At 44.7% G+C, this 17284-nt stretch overlaps 1 pseudogene; it reads right to left on the bottom strand.

Moving 5' to 3' along the window:
• Positions 1-1557: 1557 nt before the first annotated feature.
• On the bottom strand, positions 1558-17066 carry LOC128108815 (adiponectin receptor protein 1-like; annotated as a pseudogene).
• Positions 17067-17284: the final 218 nt, after the last annotated feature.

Here is a 17284-nt window from a genome sequence, read left to right as displayed (position 1 = left end):
GCCCACCTACCATGCATCATTATCTTATGCCATTGTTACTACTTGCCTCCCAGAGTCCAGCTAGTTTCCCTCTTATTAAGCTCAGCTGTGTACCCTAAGGGCCCAATCCTTTGTACAAAGCCATAGGTCATTTCATCTTCTGTGTATTTTACCGCAGACAACAGGTTTATGAGTTCCAGACCAACAGGTCTATTGAAGATTTGAAAAGATATGGGGGCTTGACTGTTTACATGCAGAGGTACTTAGGCTATGGGGATTGATGTCAGGCACAGGCTACAGGGACAAGCAGGAAATGAGAGGTTACACCTAGGACCTGTCCTTAAGGGAATTACATCAGAGACGCTACAGCCTTGAACCCAAGAGGAGTTAAGTGTCTGAGCTCCCTAATGACCCAGAGTCCTTGGTTCCTCGGCTCATAACCCTCCGTCTCCACACCAACAGCACGGGATGTCTGCCATGTCTGGGAACAAAAGGGCATTTTCACATGACTGCACCATGATTGGCTCATCTCTGTTTCCTCTCTTCCCTCTCCGTTCACTGTAAATATTGCCTCTTTCTAAACATCTCCCTAAGATCTTAATCAGAATCCCACTCCATGTAACACATAGAGTTGCACGTTCACAATTTCACAGTAGGATTTTTTGTCACCACTTACGAGTTCGTTATAGTCTTGCCTGGACCTTGTTTATACCTTTTCCCTCAGAAGGCCTAGTTGTCACCATGAATGCTGAATGAGGAAGAGCATTTACCAAATCTGCCTACAAAGACTAGAGGACATTGGATCCCCAAAACTGGAGTTAAAGGTGGTTGTGAGCCATCTGATGTTGGCGTTGGGAATGAAACCTGAGTCCTTTGGAAGAGCAGGAAGTACTCTTACCTGATGATCCACCTCTCCAGCCTGATTGGAATGTGTTTTATACCTAAGACTTACTTGAAGCTTCTCCCTGATTTTAGTATAAGACTTTAAAAGGATTCAGAGTCTCCAAAAGCTAAAAAGAATAATAACAAAATAATTAATTTTTGTTATACCCTCAATACTAATAAGTATTCAAAGCACTTTGCATGTACTATCTACCTATGATGTGTGTACTCCTATCACCCCCAATTTACTAATGAGGTAACCTTATTTACTCAAGATACCCAGCTAACAAAGCATAAAGAGTCAAACTCAGTCAGCTTGGAACTAGAGCCCAAGCTCATATATAATTTATCATTGTGAAGTGCATGCCTACTGTGTTCTACTGAGCAGCTGTTATATGCTAGGAACTTTTAAATAAATTTCTTTTATTAAAATGTAATTACATTGGGGCTGGAGAGATGACTTAGCAGTTAAGAGCACTGCCTGTTATTCCAGAGGACCTGAATTCAATTCCCATCAACCACATGGTGGCTCGCAACCATCTCTAGTGGTATCTGATGCCCTCTTCTGGCATAAAGTTGTCCATATAGATAGAGCACTCATATACATAAAATAAATAAATCTTTTATATATATTTAAGTAAATCATATATATACATATGTATATATATATATATATATATATATATATATATATATATACACACACACACATCATTTTTCCCATTCCCTTTTCTCTTTCCAGCCACTGCCATGTACTCCTCCTTGCTCCCTCCCAATATCATGACCTCTTCCCCTGGGGAAGACTATTTCTCTCGCTCTCAGCATTCCTCCATTGCCTGTTGTTCCCCGTCTGTGGACAGGCCCTGTAAGATTTCCTCCTTCCATGCTGACACATCTATTGGTGTTCTACTTCTTCAGGTCTTGTTTAGACAGCCATCTTATTAAGATATCATGGGTGACACTTCCCTGTCACTCCTAGAAAACACAATCCCACAGCAGCTTTCCTGGTCCTCTGGCTCTTACAATCTTTCCAGCCCCTCACCTTCCGAAATGCTCCCCGAGCTTTATTAAGGCACAGGAATTATGTTACAGATGTATCAGTGAAGTTAGAAATCCCACAATCACTTGCTCTCTGCATTTGACCAGTTGTGCTTTTCTGTATGGTCTCCACTTGCAAAGATAAATATCTTTGATATAGTGTGAGGACGACATCTATCTATGGTTATAAAGAAAGATAAGTAGAATGCAGTTAGGAATTATGCTAGTTTAAAATAGTGAAATGGTGGTGGTAATATGTTCTTCTCTAAGATCCATTACCTCAGGTGGTTGGCTAGGTTTCCCATACCAGCCGTGATTTCCATCTTAGTGAGTTGCCTAATTGGTCTAAAGACTCCAATTAGACAGACGTTGGTTGCTGCCAAGATATGAGTGCCACTATTGCATCTTTACAGTTACTAGGCCATCACTAGTAACCCCAGTTAGTCACTGCAGCTGGGTAGGAATATTGGTTTCCCTTGGAAACGTGCACAGCAAAGATGGCTTCAAGTTAAGACTGCTTCCTTGGACACATATTGCATATGCTGTACTTTCCTGGGAAACAAGTTTTGTTCTTCTCTAAGGGATCAGCTAAAACTGTATTATCCAACCATTTTTCCTCTTTTTTATTTTAGCAAAGTAAACATAGATTTATTAAGGTCAAGTAAGAAAAACCCCAAAGAGTAGGTGTCTTGACTAGAGTTTCTATTGCTGTGAAGAGACATTGTGACCACATCTTATAAAGGAAAACACTTAATTGAGGTGATAGCTTATAGTTCAGAGGTTCAGCATTATCATGGTAGAACATGGCAGCAGGCAGGCAGAAATGGTGCTGAAGAAGTAGTCTGAGACACTGGGTGGTATCTTGAGCATATATGAGACCTCAAAGCCTGCCCCCACAGTGGCACACTTCCTCCAACAAGACCACACCTACTCCAACAAGGTCACAGCTCCTAATAGTGCCACTCCCTTTGGGGACCATTTTCTTTCAAAACACCACATTCCACTCCCTGGCCCCCCAAAAGCTTGTAGTCAAATCATAATGCAAAAATGCATTCAGTCCAACTTCAGAAGTCCCCATAGTCTATCACAGTCTCGACAATGTTTTAAAGTCCAAAATTCAAAGTCTCTTCTGAGATTCATTCCATCTCTTAACTGTAATCCCCTGTAAAATCAAAATCAAAAAGCAGATCACATGCTTCCAACATATAATGGTACAGGATATATATTACCATTCTAAAATGTAGGGAAGGGAGCATAGTGAGGAAATACTGAAAGCAAGATGGAAAACCAGCTGGGCAAACTCCAAACTCAGGATCTCCATGTCTTATGTCAAAACAGTCTTCGGATCTCCAACTCCTTTCAGCTTTGTTGACTGCAACACACTTCTTTCTCTTGGGCTGATTCCACTCCCTGTTAGAAGCTTTTCTCAGCAGGTATCCCATGGCTCTGGCATCTCCAACATCTCGGGTTCTCCAAGGTAATCCAGGCTGTAACTTCATAACTTTATGCAATGGCCTCACCAGGCTTCCATTCAGGGACACTCCTGACATATGCCCGACCTCAGTGGCTTTCCTTAGTCGAAGAGGCAAATTCTATAGCCCTTTTCTTCTGTCCTTAAGTCCAGAACCACATGGCCGAAGGTGACAAGTTCTGCTGCTTGTTAGGGCTGAAACATGCCTCCCTCACTTAACTACATCTTTACCAGTTTTCTGTCTTCCTTCACTGCCTAAACTTGGCTGTCCTTGAACTTGTTCTGTAGACCAGGTTATACTCAAACTCAGAAATCCACCAGCCTCTTCCTCCCCAGTGCTGGGATTAAAGTCATGCACCACCACACCTAGCTCTAAGCTTTTCTTTAATTCCTTTTCACAAGTTGGAAACTTAGCTGGGTGGGGTCTTGCCCTGAGGTCACCACTCCCTTTATTCCACTTCTTAATCTGTTTCTCTCCTTGAACACTGGACTTAGCTCCATCCCACTTTCTGGTGCTCCTTTTCTCCTCAAATATTTTTCCTTGCTCAGCTTGCTCCTTTTCATTATATATCTTCATTAGAGTTAACCCTAGTAACCACACAATAGAGTCTATACTAGGCTGTTTTGAGATTTCCTCTTCCAAATGTCTTCACTTTCACTTCAAACAAACTTTTCAGACAAGGGCAAAAAGCAGCCACATTCTTCATCAAAATATTACAAGAATGATTTCTATGCAACACACTAAAATTCTTCTCCTCTGAAACCTCTTGAGCCAGCTCAAGTTCAAATCACCCTCAGCACCACTGTTTTCCATGCTCCTACTGGTGTGGACCATTAAGCAGTGCTTAAAGTAGTTCACTGCTTCCCTAACCCAAACTCCCAAAGTCCAAATTCCTCCAAACAAAAACATGGTCAGGCCTATCACAGCAATATCCCAGTCCCTGGTACCAACTTCTGTCTTTTTTTTTTTTTTTGCATTGGTGTTTTGCTGCATGTATATAGACCATGTGAGAGTGTCAGATCTTGGAGTTACAGACAGTTGTGAGCTGCCATGTGGGTGCTGGGACTTGAACCCAGGTCCTCTGGGAGAGCAGTCAGTGCCCTTAACCACTGAGCCATCTCTCCAGCCCCCCAACTTCTGTCTTAATTAGGGTTTCTATTTCTGTGAAGAGACACCATGACATGGCAACTCTTATAAAGGAAAAATATTTAATTGGGGTGGCAGCTTATAGTTCAGAGGTTTAGTCCATTATCATCATGATGCGACATGGCAGCATGCAGGCAGATATGGTGCTGGAGAAGTAGCTGAGAGTCCTACATTTTGCAGGCAACCGGAAGTATTCTGAGACACTGGGCAGTATCTTGAGCATATATGAGACCTCAAAGCCTACCCCCCCACACACAGTGAGACACTTCCTCCAACAAGACCAACCAACTTCAACAAGGTCACATCTCCTAATAGTGCCACTCTCTTTGGAGGCCATTTTCTTTCAAACCACCACAATGGGAGAAGTTCCCAAGGTACCTTTTTTTTTTTTTTGAGGCTATCCTCATTTTGTCTTCCTAATATGTGACGGTCCATCGTAGCTTCTACCCGGCAAACTGGGAGCCAATTAGCTGTGACATCTGTCAACTCCAGTGTTGTAAGAACAGACAAGGCCCAGGGCTGGAGATACGATTTTGCCATTGAGAGTTCTTGCTGTACACTTGTGAAGACCAGAGTTCAGATCCCAGCGCCCACATAAAAATCTGGGCAAACCACAAAAGCTCTGAGGGATCTGAATGTCCTCTTCTGGTGTCTCCACACACATATGTTTGTACACACACAAGGGCACATACACTAGACACATACACACACACACACACACACACACACACACACACACACACACAAATAAATAAATTTTTAAAAATTAAAAAGAATGGGCGAGACTCTCCAATGAATTGGTTTATTTGCTGTAATATCTAAGTCTTGTTGAAGAGGTCATCCCCTTGTTCTGGCTCTACTACTAAGACCCTTGAAAGTGAAGATTGCTCCTTGTTGCCACCAGTTCCATAGCAGCGTATTTGGTACCTTGAGACACTGTTTAATGTGTTTGTTGAGTAAATAAAAAAGGACCCAGGACCAGGCCTTTATCATATATCCCTCATTATGCACTAAGGCCACACTTAGAAATGTAAGTACAGACACAAAATGCCTAAATGTAAAGAACTTTCCTACAAGGAAGAGAAAGGGGCACCATCCTAGAATGGCCAGCAGAGGGCACCACACACCAAATGGAGTGAAGGTGTGCGGCGTGCTTTGGTGCACCAGTACCCTCAAATCAGAGGAAAGTGAAAGGAACCCACCAAGGCAGAGACTGGTTCAGTGGAGCAGTGTTCTCCACCCACAGGCCTTTCTCTTTGAGTGCGGTCATAGACATAAATGTCCCAATTTGCCTCATTTCGTCAGATGTTATTTTTAGAGCTCATTTTAAAAAAACATGCAACAGTGTGAACTATATTAAAGTGACAAATTTGAAGTTCAAGATACAAAACTGCGCGTGGAATTTGACAATGACTTTGTTAACAAAGACTTTGGAAGCGTAAAACAGAATAAGATAGGGAAAATGGTCACTTTCGTGCTGACTCTCATATGCATGTGCACACTTACTGTACATTCTCTAAGATAGACTACACATAGATTGACACAAGATACATTTACTTACACCTGTATTTAGAAAAAGTTTTATCCTATCAAGTACCCTGACTCTGAAAATACAATGGAAGGGGACTCTTGGCTATTTAAATCTATGTTGTTGACCGCGGGTTCTATTCTGCATCCATCTAGTGCATTTTTAGAAGTGTCAATACTCATTGGTTCCCCAAAGGTTCTGTCTTGATGATAAACCGAAAACTGTCACCAGTGCTTAATCACTGGCAAGATAGCTGAAAGAAATGCTATTTTGTGTTTCGGTAACTTGTGCTTGAGAAAATGTCAAGTCTGGAAAAAGAAAACCTTCTAGAGACTGAGTAGGCACAGGTGATTAAACCCAGCGGGTTAGTGCTGGGAAACCGTAAGAAGCCTAGGCGTCAAGGCGGGTACAGACACGTGTGCCTCTAACAGCTCTGAATGCTGGCCTTGTTCCAGTATTCCCTCTAGCTGCCCTGAAGCCCTTGGGAGGTGATTAGTAATGATAGTAAAGGGCTTTTAAACTTGAAATGTGTTGTGTAAATGCTAAGCCCAGGAAACACACAAAGGATTTGCGTTTCTTGAGACTATTTCTCAACCAAAGACAATCTGATGCATCTTTTAGCCGGTTACTCTTTTGCGACTGAAATCTCTAACCTTTAATCTGAGGAAAATAAAAGAAGTTATTTTTAATGGCTTTCCTACAAATCAAAGTCCTAAGAAGATTACCTCTTTCATGATTTCAGAAGTGGAGTTCCTGCTTCAACAAAACACCAGGTTTTAATGTGGGTTGTTTGATGAAGTCTGGGCAGTTTGCTGGCTTGCTCAGAGGCACGTTCTGCCCAGGAGAGGGTCAGGCTAGGTGGTCCAGGATAAAACCTAGTGCCAACCTACACCAATTTTTGTTGTTTCTGGTTTTTTTTAAAGATATTTTTGTCTGTACTTTATTATCATAATAGTCTTTGCATCAAGGCCCATAGCAATAATAGCAGCTCTCTCTCTCTCTCTCTCTCTCTCTCTCTCTCTCTCTCTCTCTCTCTCTCTCTCTCTCTCTCTCTCTCTCTCTCTCTCTCTCTGTATTTGTGACAGGGTTTCTCTGTGTAGCCCTGGCTGTCCTGGAACTCTCTTTGTAGACCAGGCTGGCCTTGAACTTACATAGATAGGCCTGCCTCTGCCTCCTGAATGTTGGGACTAAAGGCATATGCCACTAAAGGTGACACAGGTTTCTTTTAAATCTTGGTGTTAAATATTAAATGTCTTCCCCATTTTAATTTTACACTACTCTGTCAAGACAAAAAAGTTGTTAAACTGAAGTTACTTGAAGCCAGAACAGAATTCCATGATTAGTTGGGCTGTGTCAGGCAGTACCTTTGTTTGTCTTACCGTATAAGCAGATCTAGGCCCTAGAAAGACAGGGGCAGGTTTTAGTTGTTTTTTAAAATGGGCTATAAAAATGGACGCCTGTTATCAGCCAGGTTACAACATAGAGCGGCAGGAAGGGCTCGTTTCTTTAAGAAAAAGCAAAACGTAATTTCAGAAGAATCACAGTTCAGAATTTCCCCCCCCAAAATGGCTAGAGGAATGGGTGAGATTGCAGCATGAGCTTCACAGTCTGGCAGGGATGGCTCCCCAGCCAGGGAGTGAAATTCACAGTCCAGCGGGGATGGCTCCCCAGCCAGGGAGTGAAAATGGGACCTTTATTGCCAGGTGGCTGTGACGGTGAGCGGAAGCTGACTGGTACTTAATACTCTAAGAGGTTTCTTCTAGAAACAGAGATCTCAGACTCTTGCTTTTTAAAAGCTAGTGGGAAGCTCCTCTTCCACCCCTCCAATGGGAGGGCTTAGAGAGGGAAGTTGGACAACCACCTTCTAAGACACAATGGAATTCCTGAAGGTTAGAGACCCCACAGAAGTGGATGAAAGCTGATGGCACCACCAGGATGTGGAAAACCCAATGAGACTGGAACCACACGTCATATTTTCCAGGAAAGAAGCACTCAGGAATCCGAGCGGCATAAAGGCCAGCTCTGGTGCTGTATGCCACAGCTAGATGAGGAAGAACTAGCCCATCTGGCCCACTGCGGTGGCTTTGACAAAGCCTTGGCGCTAGCAGACTACATGATGGGCACACCACCACTCAAGCCGAGTCCCAGGAACACTCCTGCTCTTTTCTGCCGGTACTTAGGAGTGCAAACTGATCCCACTGTGCCACAGTGATGTCAGAAATGCCCAGGACAAGATGAGGGAGAGGTCGATGAGTTGCGGCTGTGGGGGAGCAGCAGAAAGAGTAACAGAGTCGGGGCAAAGCTCCCCATAACCAGCAGAGCGATCCTGGAATAGTCCAGTTTAGAAAGAGTCCGAGAGAGTCTAAGTGAGAGTGGATGGTATGAAAGAGCCAGGAGAAGCTGAGACAGAGCACAACACCCAAAATTAACATCCCCCAAATCACTTTTTCCTGTAGGGGAGCCATGAAGTACATATTTGGTCTGAGCATGGTCAAGATTCCCAAAAAGAGAAACAGCATGAAACCAAGCAGACGGGTCTAGAGCAGTGGTTCTCAACCTTCCTAATGCTGTGACCCTTTAAGAGAGTTCCTCACGCTGTGGTGACCCCAACCATAAATTATTTTGTTGCTATTTCATAACTTTAATTTTTCCACTATTAGGGATAACAGTACAAATATCTGATATACAGGATATCCGATATGTGACCCCAGGGGGATTTCGACCCACAGGTTGAGAACTACTGGTCTAGATGTTGCCAATTTCTGTATGGATGCAGATGGTGCTCTTAAAGCAAGTCCAAAAGGAGGGCATAAGTGGTCCATGACCGTGTAGTAGGTATTCATTGTCTTTCAGACAGTCAGGAAGTGTATCACATAAATACCCTCAGCGTCTCTCCCAGCCCGTATGTAAACACCTCCATCGGCTCCATGGCACAGTGGGCTTGAGGGAACATCAGCACCTGTATGTCCTCCTCCTCCTCCTCCTCCTCCTCTTCCTGAGGCACTGGGCGTGTTTGTCCTTCAGCCTGGGGTTCTTGATTTCAGGTCCATGATCATTAAACTCTGTAATTTCTGGGCCAGTGGTGAGCAGAGCATCACAGCAGGGAGCACATGGCAGAGCAAAACTGCTCACTATTTGGGTTCTGGAAAGCAGAGGAAGGAAGACAAGGCATACCCTTCAAAGGCATACCCTTGGTGCTTCCTCCTAACATTCCCAACAGCTCCCAATAGCACCAGCTAGGGAACAAGTCTTCAACACGCAAGCCTGGGGGGGACATTACAAATCCAAACTGAAACATCCTGCACTGGCCCCCAAAGGCGCATGCCTACCTCACAGATCTCACAGTGCAAGCATATTAGTCCACTTCCAGGAGTCCTCATAGTCTTGACAGCTCTACCAACCCATGAAAGGTCCAAGACCAAAGCCTTATCTGAGATTCAAGGCAAACTCTGAACTGTTGGCTTCTGTAAAAGTCAAAAAATAGGCCGGGCGGTGGTGGCACACGCCTTTAATCCCAGCACTCGGGAGGCAGAGCCAGGCGGATCTCTGTGAGTTCGAGGCCAGCCTGGGCTACCAAGTGAGTTCCAGGACAGGCGCAAAGCTACACAGAGAAACCCTGTCTCGAAAAACCAAAAAAAAAAAAAAAAAAAAAAAAAAAAGTCAAAAAACAAATTGCGTACTTCCAAAATACAATGGCACAAGAGAAGCAGTACCATTCCCCAAAGGGAGGATGAAGGCTAGAAATGAGGGATGGAGTCAAAGCAAGACCACAATCCAGCAAGGAAAACATGCTACTAAATCCTGCAGCTCTGACCCTGGCACCCAGAGCTTGATGTGATGGGGTATAAGCTCCAAAGAGCTTGGGCAGCCCCATCTCTGTGGCCTTGGCTTGGGCTGGCTCTCTTCATCCTGTGGCTTTCTTCAGCAGATGCCCCACATTTTCACATCGGTCCCTTCCCAGAGTCTCTGTTGTGACTTGTTTCACTCTCCCATGTCCAAGTATTGACCTTCTAGAGAGGAGTCACTCATGAGAGCTTTCACTTCTCCTGGCCTCCCAGGCCTTCCCTTGAAATCTAGATGGAGGTTTCTGTGACCCTGTGACTCTTCCATTTTATATGCTTGCAAAACTAGTGTCATGTGGCCAGTGCCTGACGCCTGACTCATCGTCAGGCCCACATGGACCACAGCTCCAGCGCCCCCCTGAGTGCCTGGATGGCGGAGTGTGATGAGACAAACCCTGGAGAACCTTTGCTACCGTGGCACCCTGCTGCTCTCTTCTCAGAGCCGGTAAGAACTGGATTGATACTCCCATCATCATTATTCTGACTTTTGACAGCTTATGTTTTTTCCCTTCTTGGCTTCTTGACATCAGTGTTTACAGGGGTTTTACATGTATGTCGGTGTTCACATACACACACTTGAGTGTGTTCTTTCCGTGAGAATTATATTTGCATTTTAGACAGACTTCTGTAGATTACACATTAAGAAAAAAATCCAGTCAGGTGTGGTGGTGCGCACCTTCAATCCCAGCACTCCAGAGGGCAGAGACAGGAAGATGTCCCAGTTAGAGGAAAACTTGGTCTACAGAGCAAGCTCCAGGACAATCAGCACACAGAGAAACCCTGTCTGGAAAAACCAAAGGAAGAACAGGAGGAGGATGAGAAAGAATAATCCTATATAAATAGACAGTAGAGATCTGATGTGTTGTTCCCTTTTCCCTAGATTTCCCAATTAAGGCACATTTTAAAATTAAGACTTAGGGCTGGACAGTTGACTGTGAAGTTCAGAGCCCTTGTTACTGCATTCCAGAGGACCAAAGTTTGGTTCCCAGCACCCACATGGTGGCTCACAACCATCCATTCCAGGGAGTCTGACATCTTTTGAGTCACACACAAACACTCAAGGGAAAATATTCATATGTAGACAAAATAAGCATCTAAAAATAATATTTTAAAAGTTAAAATTTAAGATAGCACTTAAGTTTCAGAGTCACTTCTTGAGGACACGGAAATACAGCAAATTCTATTACCGAAGGCAACAGGAAAGGTTCCTTTAACTAATAGGACACTCCAGCATGAGTCTGACAATTTTCAGGGGATTGGAATTCCGTATGCTCTCTTCACTAAAGCTAGACTAACCACTCTTCCTCCCTCTGTCAAAAAATAATTCATGGGCTTTATCAAGACCACAAGCCTTTGCTCTTTGGAAGAGACATTTTAAAAATAAAAAGGGGCCAAGGGTGGGGGAGATGACTCAGTAAATAAAATATTTGTTGTACAAACATGAGCTCCTGAATTTGATCCCCAGCACCCACGTGAAAGCCAGGGACAATAGTGTGAGCCTATAACCCACAAGTTGGGCAGGCAGAGTCAGGAAGATCCCTGGTGCTTGCTGGCCAGCTAGCCAGCCTAGCTGAACTTTGAGCGCCAGGTTCAGTGAGAGACCCTGTTGCAAAAAAAATAAATCCAACAGCAGTTAAGCAAAATGCCCAAATGTAAACCTCTAGCCTACAAACACACACACACACATACATGCATCTATACATGTGCACATACCTACAAGTACAAAAATAAATCAATAAGTAGAAAGGCAATCCATAGACTGGGATAAAATATTTGCAATGAATACATCTGTCAAATTACTCATATTTGAAATTTATGAAGAGCAGCTTAATTCTCTAATTTGATAACTGTCTTTTATTACTGTTCTATTGCCATGAAGAGACACCATGACCAAGGCAACCCTTATAAAAGAAAGCATTTAATTGTGGGCTTGCTTACAATTTCAGAGGGTGAGTCCATGACCATGACAGGCATGACACTGGAGCAGTAGCTGAGAGCTTTACACCGTAATCTGAAGGCAGCAGGAAGAAAGAGAACGCCTGGGCCTGGCATGGGCTTGTGAAACCTCAAAACCCAACCCCAGTGACACACCCCCTCCAGCAAGGCCACACCTCCTAATCCTTCCCAAACAGTTCACCAACTGGGGAACATACGAGCTCATAAGGGGGCCCATTCTCATTCAAACCATCACAGCAACACAATTGGACAGGCCCATAAGCTAGGGCAATGATCAAAAACTTGTGAAAGATGTTTAGCATCATTAGTCACGGAGATACAAATTAAAGCTATACTAACAAATTACTAGGATCCAGTAGATGACTGAAATTAGATACAGAGACCATGTGAAACTCTCCACATGAATGATGGGAATGTAAAATGATACAACCACTATGAAAAACAATTTGGTATTTGCTTATCATGCTGGTTAGGGTTTTGTTGTTTTGTTTTGTTTTTGTTTTTTGTTTTTGGTCAATTTGACACAAGCCAGGGTCATCTGGTAACAGGGAACATCAATTGGGAAAATGTGTCCATTAGACTGGCCCATAGGCAAGTCTGGGGGGCATTTTCTTGATTATCGATTAATGTGGGAGGCCCAGCCCACTGTGGATAGTGCCATGCCTGGGCAAGTGGTCCCAGGGTGTAGAAGAAAGCAAACTGAGCAGGAAAGCTTTTGGAGACTTGCTGAGGTGACTGAAACTTTCTATAGCTTGATTGAAGTGGAGGTTATGTGGCTGGATGCAGTTATCAAAAAGTCATGCTGCATATATTTTATGGTTTCAGTTTGTTGTATATAGAATATGTTTTCAATAATGATGATTTAAAAAATAATTTATCTTTTAAAAATAAAGTCATGGAAGTGATAAGATGTCACTATAGAACTGACTATAATAACAAAGAGCAGAGAGTAACAACTGCTTAGTGGAGTCAACGATTATGAATTTACACAGCAGAACACTATATTTAAAGAGGTTGAGGTATTTCCCCATTTTTGATATGTTTACAACGTTTTAAATAACAAGGCAGTCATTCAACAGTCCATTTAACGTTACCTATTTTCATGACTCCATCTTATATAAATATATAACATACATACATATGCTTTATATACATTGAATTTCACAAGGGGTTATCTATACTCATCTGTAGAATGCTTAATTGGGAGGTTGACTATAAGGTAAGGATTTTTTTCACATGCCATTCTTCAGTTGTTGCTCTTTACCACAAGGAGATTTGCATAGGCAGCAGAAACATCTGTAATACTTAGATTTGGAAAAAGCAAAAGGAACAGGAAGGGTGTGGCCTGACACACACCAGTCAGCATCGTGAGCATCAGCCATTTTGTCCTCTGCAAGTGGGGAAGTGCTGCTGCTGGTGGAGAGGGCTTCTACCCGACTGACTGCCTGGAGGCAAGGATACCTGGGAGACGAAATCATCCTGCTTCATTCTCCCACTAGCCAGCGTTTTAAAAGGATGTGATTTCACTGAAGAACAGGAAATATGGTGACCAAATTAGGCGAGATGGAAAGGTTCCTTCCCTATTCACTTTTCACACCTCTCCAAAAGACCCAGACGGCATCTTCTTAATCTGGGCAAGATTGAGAGCATTTTAGCTGGGTATGTGGCTCCACTGGTAGAATGCTACCTAACATTCGGGAATGGAATGTGACTTAGTGACGGAATGGATGCAAAAGGCCCCAGATCCAGTCTTTAGCACTGAAAACAGAACAGGAACTGGGAAGGTAGCTTAGCTGGCAGCACATTCCATTCTGTCGCTAAGTCACACACCAGAAGAAACCAGGACTTCGACAATCCTGAATGCTCAGACAAAACACCGCAGACTCCCCTTTACATAACAGACAAGTGTCGGGACAATTCCAAGAAGCACTGCTCAGTATAGCATTGTTCTCAAGGAAGATTCAATACCTTGTCATCTTCTCATGCCTTCTTAGCTCTGCAATTAAATATTCTCTTACTGCCTTCCGTAGCTCCCAAGTCTAGACACTATAATTACCATGGCAATTTCTCCAATGCTCTCATTAACAGAGAACTAAAAACCCTTGGAGAAGAAAGGCAGGACCCCCAGCAGTCCTAGCTGCCAACGCCAACGAGGAAATTAGCCTAGCACAGGGAGGGAAATTCGTCCCCTTCCCCACTTCCCTCCTCCCCGCCCTCGGCCTTCCGGTACCCCTCTTGAAAGGAGATGTCCAAAGTCTGTTTCTACTTGTCCTGCCCTTGTTTAGCCCTCCCATCCCAGGCGGCACCACACTGGCCCATCTCAGCCGTCAGAATGTAGTAGGCAGTTGGCACTGGACCAAGACACCCCAGCTTTCTGTGTACTTCTGAACATGCGCCTCTATGAATAAATTACGACGAATGCTCATAGTTCACCCTGAAGGTGAGCACCTTGAGCCTATTCAAAAGAGACCCTGGTTTGCTGTTTTGTCTCTTTGTTGGGGTTTTTCAAGACCGGCTTCCATGGTCTTCCACTTTGAACACAGTTCAAACTCAGCTGTGCAGCAGAGGCTAGCCTTGAACGCTCGATCCTCCTGTATCTGCTTCCCAAATGCCAGGATTTGGATTTGGGGTAAGGAATCATTAAAACAGCACCTTTTCCTCTCAGTGTGGAGGGACCTGGTACTTGCTTGGTGGATCAAGGCTCTGACCTCAAGGCTCCCACAAGCAGTGAGTCTGGGGGTTCAGGGGGCCCAACTGCAGCTTTGGCCAAGGTCAGAGCTACTTTTCACACAAAGAGCATGACATTTCCTGGCAGATACAGGATGTTTAGCTTTGAGCCAAAATTCCGGAGCAGTTCGTTTGTGTGGGCAGAACAGCCCAGCCCTTCTGGGAACTCACGCCCAGTATCCCCTTACGGCCGCCATTCACCGTCACCTCTCCCCTTTCAGCTCACTTTTTATTTCCCGTACGCCTTTGCTCTTTGTCTTTAAAAACCTTTTTGAGAGGTTACTAGCAAAGTGGAGGCATGAGGAGGGAAGAGAGAGACAACATGGAACCAGGGTCTCAATTCTGGGTCACTAATTCCACACTCGTACACATGCACGCTACCTCAGGTACTTGGGCATTGTGAGAGCCTGAGGACAGAGCTCCGGCACGTCACTGTGACTATCCCTTCTCTGTGGACAGGAGATTCCCTCCCCAAGTCCCGCACCATTGTTCTCTTCCTAGATGACCGGGCAACCTTTCTACAAAACCAAATAGATAAAAATGACTCCAGGGGTTATCCCTTCTGATAACGATATCATTGGTATAATATTTAACAGGTTACAAAGCACCTTTGCCTGTGCTCTTACTCCACTGAAGCCTCATGGCAGCCCTATGAGATAAATTACACTGTAGTCCTTTGTTACAGATAAGGAAATCTGAGTGCGGACTGTTCAGGCAAATGAGGCACTCGGTGGCCTGACCATAAGTTCCAGGGACTATGTTATTTAATCGCTGCTTCTAATCGGAAGAGCCAAATGCAGAGACTCCAGGATCAGAGGGGTCACAATGGGCTGATGCCTGCAAGTGACTAAGGTAACCAAGGCCTGGACCAAAGGTGGCCACCTGGTCTGAGGCAGGCCAGCTGATGGCTCATAAAGATGCTTTATGCAGAGGGCTCCACTGAAAGGGCAAGGCCATTTGCGCTAGCTCTCTCCAGATTCAGACTAAGGGATTCGTTAGTCTGCCAGTCAAAAAGGATGAAGGAGCAGACACATCACAGGAAAAGGGCAGAGAGACGGCGAAAAGGGCAAAATACTGACCATGAGAGAGACAGAGCCCTCGCTACAGCTGCCTCAACCCCTGAAGAACTTTCCGGCTCCAACTGTACAGCTAAGTGGAGCTCTCTCACCCAGAAAGCCTCTGCTTCCCAAGTCCAAACAGGCTCACCACGCTCCACCTGGCGTGAGTTTGGCAGAGAAGCTCTGGCCCAGGCAACCAGGGTAGCTTCCTGAGATCTCTGCAGTTCCACTGGTCAGGCAACTGACACAGGACGGGCTTACGGAGCCCAGGGGCGACTTATCTGCCCCTTGGCAGCTCAGCTAGGAGGATCAGAATGTGCGACTCAGAGAACATTTTCTGTAATCGGGCAAACGTGCAGTTTTGGTTTACGAAGACCCAGAGCATGCTCCAAGGGCAGCTCCTCCTACAAATGACAAGGCAGCCTCTCTCGGTAGGAGAACACAGACATGACACCCTGAGCAAATCCATTTCATAAACACCTCTGTGGGAGTGAAGCTTTGCGGGGAGGAGGAACCTTCAGGGGGCTGTACCTCCCACTCTCCTGGGCCTAACAGAAAGGCTCAGCTCTCCTGCCTGACTCCGTCTTGTTCCCTTTCCCCTTCAGCCACAGCCTTTTAAGTTCCCATGTGTCATTTTTATTGGGTTTAGATTTGGGGAAGAGCCACCTTGAATACCTTTTACCTGTTTCCACAAGAAGCATCAACAGGGTGGCCCCAGGTGTTTAAATGAGGGTTCTTCAAAAGGCCGCTGGCTCTGTGATCTAAAATATAGAGTCTACAAATATGATTCATTCAGCCTGATCTTGTGGTACAGCCTGGAGGCTTCTAACCAGCCTGGCATGAAACAGAGTGGAAGGTGGCATGGTGGTGCACATCTGTCGGCCCAAGACCAGGAAGACTAGGACACAAGATCACAGGTTCCAGCCCAATCCGGGCCACGTGGTGAGCTCTAGGCCGACATAAGAAGGACCCCGTCTCAGAGACAAAACAAAAAGAAGAGACGAGAGACAAGGACACAATACAGACAGCAGCTGCCATCCTCCAAAGTGACGGCAGCGTCACGCTTCAAGCCCTGGTGTCTGGTGTTTCGGTTTCTGTGTGTCACCAGGAAGGTAGAGCAAGGAAGGAGCCAGTGAGGAATGTGTTCACCTACAAATAAACAAGGCTCTGGGAGACCTGAGGGAGAGATTCGGTACCTCTCACAACATTAGAATGGGAACAGATATTGTGACAGTCTGGCTTCTGTGGCAGAAGGCCATGAGAAAAAAAGACTTTGATGTACAATATATGTTTGCATAAAAACTTGAGGCAAACACAAAAATAAAAATACATTAAAAAAAGAAAAAGGGCTTTGATAATCTATGGTTACCCTAGCTAGCTTGATGGGTTGCACGCGACTCGTGTCCATGATGGCGGCGATCTGGCGGAGAGGAGTCATGTGGCTTTGATAATCTAAACGCAATGTGTACCACAGGTGAATAGGAGTCAAAAAGTATGCGTAAGTCTCCCTCTGAGATGGGACTTCCAGGCTTATTCCCTAAGGAAAAATAAAAAGGGGTCTCACATCTTCTTCCTGCCTGGCTGTCTGCAGGTGATTCTTCGGGGCCCAGCTTAGCCCAGTCCTCCAAGGCTGTGTTTGACTTGAGATACATGAGC

The sequence above is a fragment of the Peromyscus californicus genome, unplaced genomic scaffold, assembly GCF_007827085.1.
Source record: "Peromyscus californicus insignis strain IS unplaced genomic scaffold, ASM782708v3 Scaffold_13__1_contigs__length_99412109, whole genome shotgun sequence".
NCBI lineage: Eukaryota > Metazoa > Chordata > Mammalia > Rodentia > Cricetidae > Peromyscus > Peromyscus californicus.
Note: the sequence above shows the minus strand (reverse complement) of the source record. Positions and strands in the feature narration are given on the sequence as shown.